Source organism: Herpailurus yagouaroundi, unplaced genomic scaffold, assembly GCF_014898765.1.
Source record: "Herpailurus yagouaroundi ecotype Mexico unplaced genomic scaffold, PumYag 165, whole genome shotgun sequence".
Taxonomy (NCBI): domain Eukaryota; kingdom Metazoa; phylum Chordata; class Mammalia; order Carnivora; family Felidae; genus Herpailurus; species Herpailurus yagouaroundi.
The window spans coordinates 22884635-22892473 of NW_024412406.1; the positions used below are offsets into that span (position 1 = coordinate 22884635).

At 42.9% G+C, this 7839-nt stretch overlaps 1 long non-coding RNA gene across 7 annotated transcripts in view; it reads left to right on the forward strand.

The window, feature by feature from the left end:
• The first annotated feature begins 146 nt into the window (after positions 1–146).
• Positions 147–7839, forward strand: part of LOC121038224 (uncharacterized) — a 106254-nt gene continuing 98561 nt past the window's right edge. For 2 of the 7 annotated variants that reach the window (XR_005794242.1, XR_005794243.1), the window contains exons 1-2: positions 149–317; positions 1077–1142. This is a non-coding gene — a long non-coding RNA (uncharacterized LOC121038224). Of the gene's footprint in view, positions 318–1076; positions 1143–7839 lie in introns of all 7 variants that reach the window. The other 5 variants (XR_005794244.1, XR_005794245.1, XR_005794246.1 and 2 more) reach the window with 5 other exon arrangements.

Consider the following 7839-nt stretch of genomic DNA (forward strand, 5'->3'; position numbering starts at 1 on the left):
CCCGCCGGAGCCCCGCCGGAGCCCCGCCCAGCGCCGAGCCGGCCGCGCCCGTCTTCCCGGTCCGCCCCGAGCCGGGGAAGGCCGGGCGCCGGTCGTTCAGGCACGTTTGAGCGGGCGACCCCGGCGGCCGGGAGACCCAGGGGGAGGGGAGGGAAGTGGAAGGTTCGGTTCCGTCGCCGCGACGCGCATGGGCGCCGCGTCCTTCCGCCCTGCGGTGGGGGCGCGGGGCAAGTTGTGGGAAGGCGGAGGTCGCGTTCCGTGCCGGGCCCGGCTTTGGGCCTGTGGAAAGGTGTTTTGAGAACGCGGGAGCCGCCGGGGTGGGTGGAAGGGCGACGGTATTTCCGTCTGGGGGTCGGGGGCCTGACGGTGAAAGTGGAATTTTTTGTAAATTAGAGAATGTGAAGAAAATTATGGTATGCCCCTATGGTGGAATATTACGGCTCTTAGAACAAAGCCTGACAAGCAAAAACACGGCACAGAAATCGGTGTATACGTGCATGTTTATATTCTGTGTAGTATTTATATAGAAGATATTCAGTGTAACAATTATATGCTAAATATGTCCGTATATTTATAAATTGTATTTTATTGTTTTATAGATAACGCGTATATTTCTACCATTGTGTTAAAAAAAATAAAAAGGCAAGAAAACACTGAAATACCCGTATGTGGGTAGTCACACTGAGAGGAAACACAACTGGTTCCAAGGGGAGGACGGATGGGAATGGAGGAAAGAGTTACTTTTCTCTGAATTTTTCATGTGCAGTTTGAACTTTTTTGCGGTGTTCTGAATTACCTATTGAAAAAATAGGTTTTTTAAGAAGTGTATTTTGAGAGAGAGCGTGCACGAATGGGAGAGGGACAGAGAGAGAATCCCCAGCGGATTCCACACTTGTCAGCGCAGAGCCAGATGCTGGGCTTGAGATCATGACCTGAGCTGAAATCAAGAGTGGGACACTTAACTGTCTGAGCCACCCTGCCACCCCGAAAAAATATATTTAAAGGAAAAAGCAAAGTAGCTTTTTTGCTCATTCCACTAACCTTTATTGAGTTCATGTTCTGTTTCTGTATTGTAGGCACCGTAACTGAAGGCAGACCCTGTTCTAAAGGAGCACAGTTTTGGAAGAAGAGGAAGTGTCAGGGTAGGTTGCCTAGAGAACATGATGTTTGAACCGGGAACATGAATCATGAGTAAGAGCTTGCCAAAAGGACGAAAGTTTGGGAATGGGAACTGAAGGCACAAAGGAGCACAATGTGCAAAGTTCATGGCTCTGTTGAAAGAATTTAAAGTTGTGCCCGGAAGCTCGTTCACTAACCCATGTCCTCTGATGTTGGCAGTGGAAGGACAATCATCGCCGGGGGGGAAGGTCCCTGGGATTTAGTGGTCCTGGTTCTCCCTTTGGGGATCTCTCATTATGTAATTCTACTGACCCCTTCATGCTGAGCCGGCTATGGCTGGTTGCTTACAAATACATGGTTTGAATGGCCTCATCAAGTATGAACTCACAGGTTGTTTTTGGAGTATTTGGAGGGGATTTTTTTTTTTTAATTTTTTAACATTTATTTATTTTTGAGACAGAGAGAGACAGAGCATGAACGGGGCAGGTTCAGAGAGAGAGGGAGACACAGAATCCGAAACAGGCTCCAGGCTCTGAGCAGTTGGCACAGAGCCCGACGCGGGGCTCGAGCTCACGGACCGTGAGATCATGACCTGAGCCGAAGTCGGACGCCTAACCGACTGAGCCACCCAGGCGCCCCTGGAGGGGATTTAACTAAAGTTTCAGGGACAGCACCCAAGAATTTGACACGATGGACACCTGGGTGGCTCAGCAGGTTGAGCATCCAACTTTGGCTCAAGTCAGGATTGATCTCACGTTCATGAGTGTGAATCCCACATGGTGCTCTGATGTCAATGCAGAGCCCACTTCAGATCCTCTGTCCCCTTCTCTCTCTGCCCCTACCCTGTTCACACTCTCTCAGAAATGAATAGACATTAGAAAAAAATTTTGACGTGAAAAGTTACCCGGCATTGCATAAACTCGTTCACTCATTTTTACTTTAGGAAAGGGGAGGTCCCTGCCCGAGGCCTCCAGGTTCCAGAGGCCGTTTTGTCCTTCCCATCTGAGTGCCTTCACTCAGGTCTTTCATGGGTGGTGGACATCTAGAATGTCTCCTCCTTCCGGGAGAGACTCAGTTGCTTTCTACTCTTGGAGGCGTGGCCTTTAGAAACAGCCTCAACAGGAAAGCTCTGTCAGGGTGACACAAAAGCTGAGCATCCTTAAGCGTCCAAAGCATTCCCATACTGTTAGAGGAGGGGAGTTGCTGGAGAAGTCACTGGGGCCAGGTCACGCAGGGTCTTGTAGCCATGTGAGTATGCGTATGGTGCTTTACCAGATGGACACAGGGGAAACAGGAGAAAGATCAGAGTTGAGTGTGTAAAGAAATCAGAGAAGTGAAGGTAGAGCTATAGAGGCGGTGCAGTGTAAAACAAAACAAAAACTTAGGAAGCCTGGCCTGTGACGCTGCCATAACTTGTGAAAAATCATTTGGCCTCTTAGAGCTCCCTTCCCCACTTGTGCTCTGTCTCTGTCACTCTCAAAGATAAACATTTGAGGGGTGCCTGGGTGGCTCAGTCGGTTAAGCGGCCAACTTCGGCTCAGGTCATGATCTCGCGGTCCTTGAGTTCGAGCCCTGCATCGGGCTCTGTGCTGACAGCTCAGAACCTGGAGTCTGCTTCAGATTCTGTGTCTCCCTCTCTCTGACCCTCCCCTGTTCATGCTCTGTCTCTCCCTGTCTCAAAAATAAATAAAACGTTAAAAAAAAATTTTAAAAAGATAAACAAACATTTGAAAAAATTATAAATAAATACATGCATACATAAAAAGTGAAGGAGTTAAGTGTTAAAGGGCTATTCCAAAGTCTAAAGTCCAATATTATGTCTATCCAACCTCCAGGTCTGAAGCTACCTATAAAGCATCAGTAATCCTTCTCTCATGACAACGTCAGGGCCACATGAATCAATGCGTATTGTTCTTGCACAGGACCGATGTGCATTACTCCACTGCTAAGATGCACAGAAGTAATGATCACTTGCTACCTAGCAGAATAATCTAATGCAAAGAGCAAAGACTCGATTTTCAAGTCTTTCTTTGGGCCTCATTTTCCTTATCTGGAATATGTAGATAATAGTTGCCTCACAAAGTCAATTTGGGATCAAATAAGATGTTCTATGTGAATGTATTTTGTAAATTATGAAAAATATATACTTAACACGTAACTCTTAGTATTGCGTAAGTATTTAAAATTACCATGAGGGACTAAAGGCCTAGTCAATAAATGTATAACTTCATATTTTAGAAGTCACTTCCATTCCATGCTCTATTTTATGTCTCTACCTTTATTTTTTTTCCCACATGTGATTCATCATGTTTTGTTGTATTTTCTCATATGCCTGTATGCTATCTTAAATCCTCTTTGAAACAATACAGAGTATAAGTAAAAATAATAGAAACTGCATTTGAAATATTTTATTTAGCCTCCAAAATCCGAAAACATTTTTCAAGAAAATTCCTCAGGCAGAATGATATATATAAACCTCTTTCTCCCTAAGTAGTGGTATACTTCCTGGGATTTTCCATTCAGTTTGATTATCAGCTATTTCGCTCCTTTGGGAATGAATTCTGATAACGTCATCTCTCAGTCGTGCATCATATATGGTCTGAAGATCAAAACTGAAATTTAAAGATTGTTAAACCACATTTTCTAAGGTCTCCTCATTGAAGTTCTCCATGATGTTTTTTTTTAACGTTTATTTTTTGAGAGACAGAGAGAGAGAGCATGAGCAGGGGGAGGGGAAGAGAGAGAGAGAGGGAGTCACAGAATCTGAAGCAGGCTCCAGGCCCTGAGCTGTCAGCACACAGCCCGAGGTGGGGCTCGAACTCATGAACTCTGAGATCATGACCTGAGCCAAAGTCGGATGCTTAACCTACTGAGCCATCCGGGCACCCCAACATGACATTTTAAAATACAGTGCTAAATCGGAATTTCGCATTTACCATTCTCAACCACACTTTTCTTGTGTTTAAATTTTCTCTGGTTTTGATTGCTCTCAGACTGTGGAAGGAGGGGGAGCTGTGAAGTGGTTTGGATGGAAGAGGGGTAGTTAGAAATACTGTAATCCACAGGTTCTTTAGTTTCCATGGCCCCTTAGCTAGTCCTTGATTGCACTCAGAGGCTCTGTGATCCTCAACAAATTGTATGCAAAATGTTGTATGTATTTACATATGTGTAATTTCATGAGAGAGATTCTTGCACAGGTCCATGACCCAGAAATAATGAAGAACTGCTGTGAAATATTTTCTTTCAGCCATTTTTAAATGCCATGATGGAACTAATTTTCCAGCAAATACTTAATATTTATTAAGTATTACTGAGCTTAATAAGCTCAGTGCCAGTGTTGGAAAAAGAAAGAAGTAGGTTCAAATCCTGATTTTACTATTTATCAGTTGATAAATTGATAGATAAATTACTAACCGCTCTAAGCCTTAGCTGAGATGACACAAAGTGTCTAGCACAATGTCACGTTCATAGTAGACCTTAAATAAGCACATTATTTCCCCTTTCCTTTCATCCTCTCCCAGTCTCTCACCTCCAACCTCTCACTAAGGATGGTTAGGAGTTACATGAGCCCAAAGTAGATTAGTCCCCTTGCGTGAAGCCATGGATAGCTTTGGCCTACAAAGCCTACAGGAGAGGTAATGTATCATTTTAGAGGACAGAATTTTGTTCTGCGAAATGAGAGTACGTTTTTACAGAGGGAGAGCCATTTAAATTGGGCCTTAAAGGGCATCATCTTTCATAGTGATTGCTTTACCTGAGTCATTTCAGATACTCCAACAGCCCTCTCCTTTGTACTTTGCTCCCTTTATCCGCCTCATCTGCCATTTATATCCTAGTTGGGGGCGGACTTAATATTCCCTGTTTCATTTTCTATTTGTGGCCTCTTCCTGACCACTTGTCAAAGCCAGAAATGACTATTTTCTCTCTTCCACTCCATTCTGCTCATCTTTCAAAAGCTTAATTGAAGAGTACACATTTAATGATCACAAATTCATATCCTCAGTCAATGTGTGTGTAGGTGTTTGAAGAAACTTTCTTTTATGTGTAGGCTATTCTTTTTTTCCAGTGGACTGATCATTTGTAATAGAAAGGACGTAATAAGTGCACAGACAAGAGGAACAGTGAATATTGGAATAATAATAAGCTTATGTTATAAAATAGTAGCTTAAAAAGTATAACTACATAGAATAATTTAATAATTAATCTTTAAAAAACTTTAAACTGAGTTAAAACCCAGGGTAGTGTTCTTAATTAACTACTTTTCTAAGTCCTTTACATCTGCCTCATGTTCAGCAGAGAAAGTGGTGTAGAGACGGCCCAATGTTGAATTCCAGGAGGCCTCTGTCTACTCTGCCACTAACTGGCTGATTTTGAGAAAATTCTTCAAACTTTTTGTCATCTGTTCAACAGAGATAATAATTCTGGTCGCTTACATAATGAACTTGCAGAGAGGTAGATGCAAGAACACTCTGAAAAGCATGTCATTACCAGGAGTAAGTATATATGCCAAATTGCAGGTGAATGATTTTTTGCAAATGTATATAAGCATAATAAAACACCACCTCCTACAGAGCCATATACCATCAGCAGTGTGTTATTATCTGCAATGTTAGTTTTCTGGTGAGCAGAGACTAGAGCATGAAATTGCTTCAAACCCTTCTCTCCATTTGTCTCTAATGTGTTCCAGGTCCCGGGTTAATTGGTAGGTGTTCCTTGTTTTGGAAAAGTTGGGTTTGGAATGAGAACAGGGACGCATGAAGAGTTTGGCTCACATTGGCTGAAGACAGAACCGCTCCCTGTCCCATGAGTGCTTCCATTTCTTTTCATCTTGCTCCCTAAATGTCTTCAAATTTTGAAAAAGAGAAATCCATTTTCTCTCCATTGTTGAAGAAATGATAAGCTAGCTGTGTCCCAGTGGGAGATGTGGACACAGAAAACCTTCTGTCACTGATGTCTTTTGAGTGAGAAGGGATCTTAAAAATTAAGTGGTGCAGGGAATTATGAGATCACATTTCAACCCTCTGCTGTCTCCCCCTCCCACCTGTGTAATTTTTATCTCTGCTTCTCACAATCTCACTCTTAGAAATTTCAACATATGGACAGAGGAAAATGATCACCACAGAATCATATTTCACTTGTAATCTAGAGAAAACAGAAGTGTATTTCCCCAAAGTAATTTTTAAAAATAAAAGGGGGCACCTGGGTAACTCACTTGGTTAAGTGTCCAACTTCAGCTCAGGTCATGATCTCGCAGTTCATGGGTTTGAGCCCCGGGTCAGTCTCTGTGCTGACAGCTCAGAGCCTGGAACCTGCTTCAGATTCTGTGTCTCCCTCTCTTTCTGCCCCTCCCCTGTGCACACTCTTTCTCTCTCTCTCAAAATAAATTAAAAAAAAAACAAAAAACATTAAAAAAGAGAAAAAAATTAAAAAGTTATTATGGGTCACCTGGCTGGCTCAGTTGGAAGAGTGTGTGGCTCTTCATCTCGGGGTCATGAGTTTGAGCCCCACATTGGTCTAGAGATGACTTAAATAAATAAAATTTAAAAAATAAAATAAAAGTTATTAAAAGAATGAATATGTTCTTTAAAATTTAGATTATACCTAAAGACTCATATTAAAAAACTTGCAAGGCTATGGGGCGCCTGAGTGGCTCAGGCAGTTAAGTGGCTGACTCTTAGTTTCAGCTCACATCATCATCTCATAAATGGAATCGAGCCCCACATCAGGCTCTGCACTAATAACGCGGAACCTGCTGGGCTTCTGTCTCTCTCCCTCTCTCCTGGCCCCTCCCCCCATCTCTCTCAAATCAACCAGTCAATGAATAAACTTCTAAAAATCTGCAAGGCTAATAATTTAGGTTTGTGCCAAGAATTACTGCTGTACTTCTGCTCTTTTAAATTCTCAACTTGGGGAATCTAGGGATCGATTCTCAAGAACCTCTTCAAATAAACATAATGAGAAAGTACAGTAAAACCTTAAAACAGCAATAAGCATTTATTGTCGTACAATTTTTGTGCATTAGAAGTCTAGGAGCTGCTTAGCTGGGTGGTTCTGGCTTGGGCTCTCACATGGGGTTGCAGTTCATCTTTCAGTCAAGGCTGCAGTCCTCCGAAGGCTTGGCGGGCTGGAGATCCACTTCCAAGATGGCTCCAGCACTGTTGGCTGTTGGCAGAAGCCCTAGTTCTATACCACATGGACCTTTCCACAGGACTGCTCAAGTGGCCTCCACATGGCAGCTGATCACAAGCCCAGAACCCTAATGTCTCCCATGACCCAGCCTCAGAAGTTGTATACCATCAACTTTCACTTCTGGTATATTTTTTTGGTCCAGTGGATGCACTATGATAAAATGAAGGAAAGGACTACACAGGGCATTCACACCAGAGGCAGGGGTCACTGAGGGTTATCTTAGAAGTCATCCTAGAAGCATCACAACCTGAAGAAATCAAGAAGTGAAAACAGGAATCTAATAAATGTCTCACTCTCTGAAATCAGATACTTTGGGGTCAAATTAGGTCCATTTAACCTATCTGCAATAAAATTTTACTCTGAATGGATGCGTTGATGAAGTTTATTCTGGTTTTGGCACTTCTAAAAACATTTTCTTTCTTTCTTCCTCTCTTCCTCCCTTCCTCCCTCCCTCCCTCCCTCCCTCCCTCCCTTCCTTCCTTCTTTTCTTTCTTTCTTTCTTTCTTTCTTTCTTTCTTTCTTTCTTTCTTT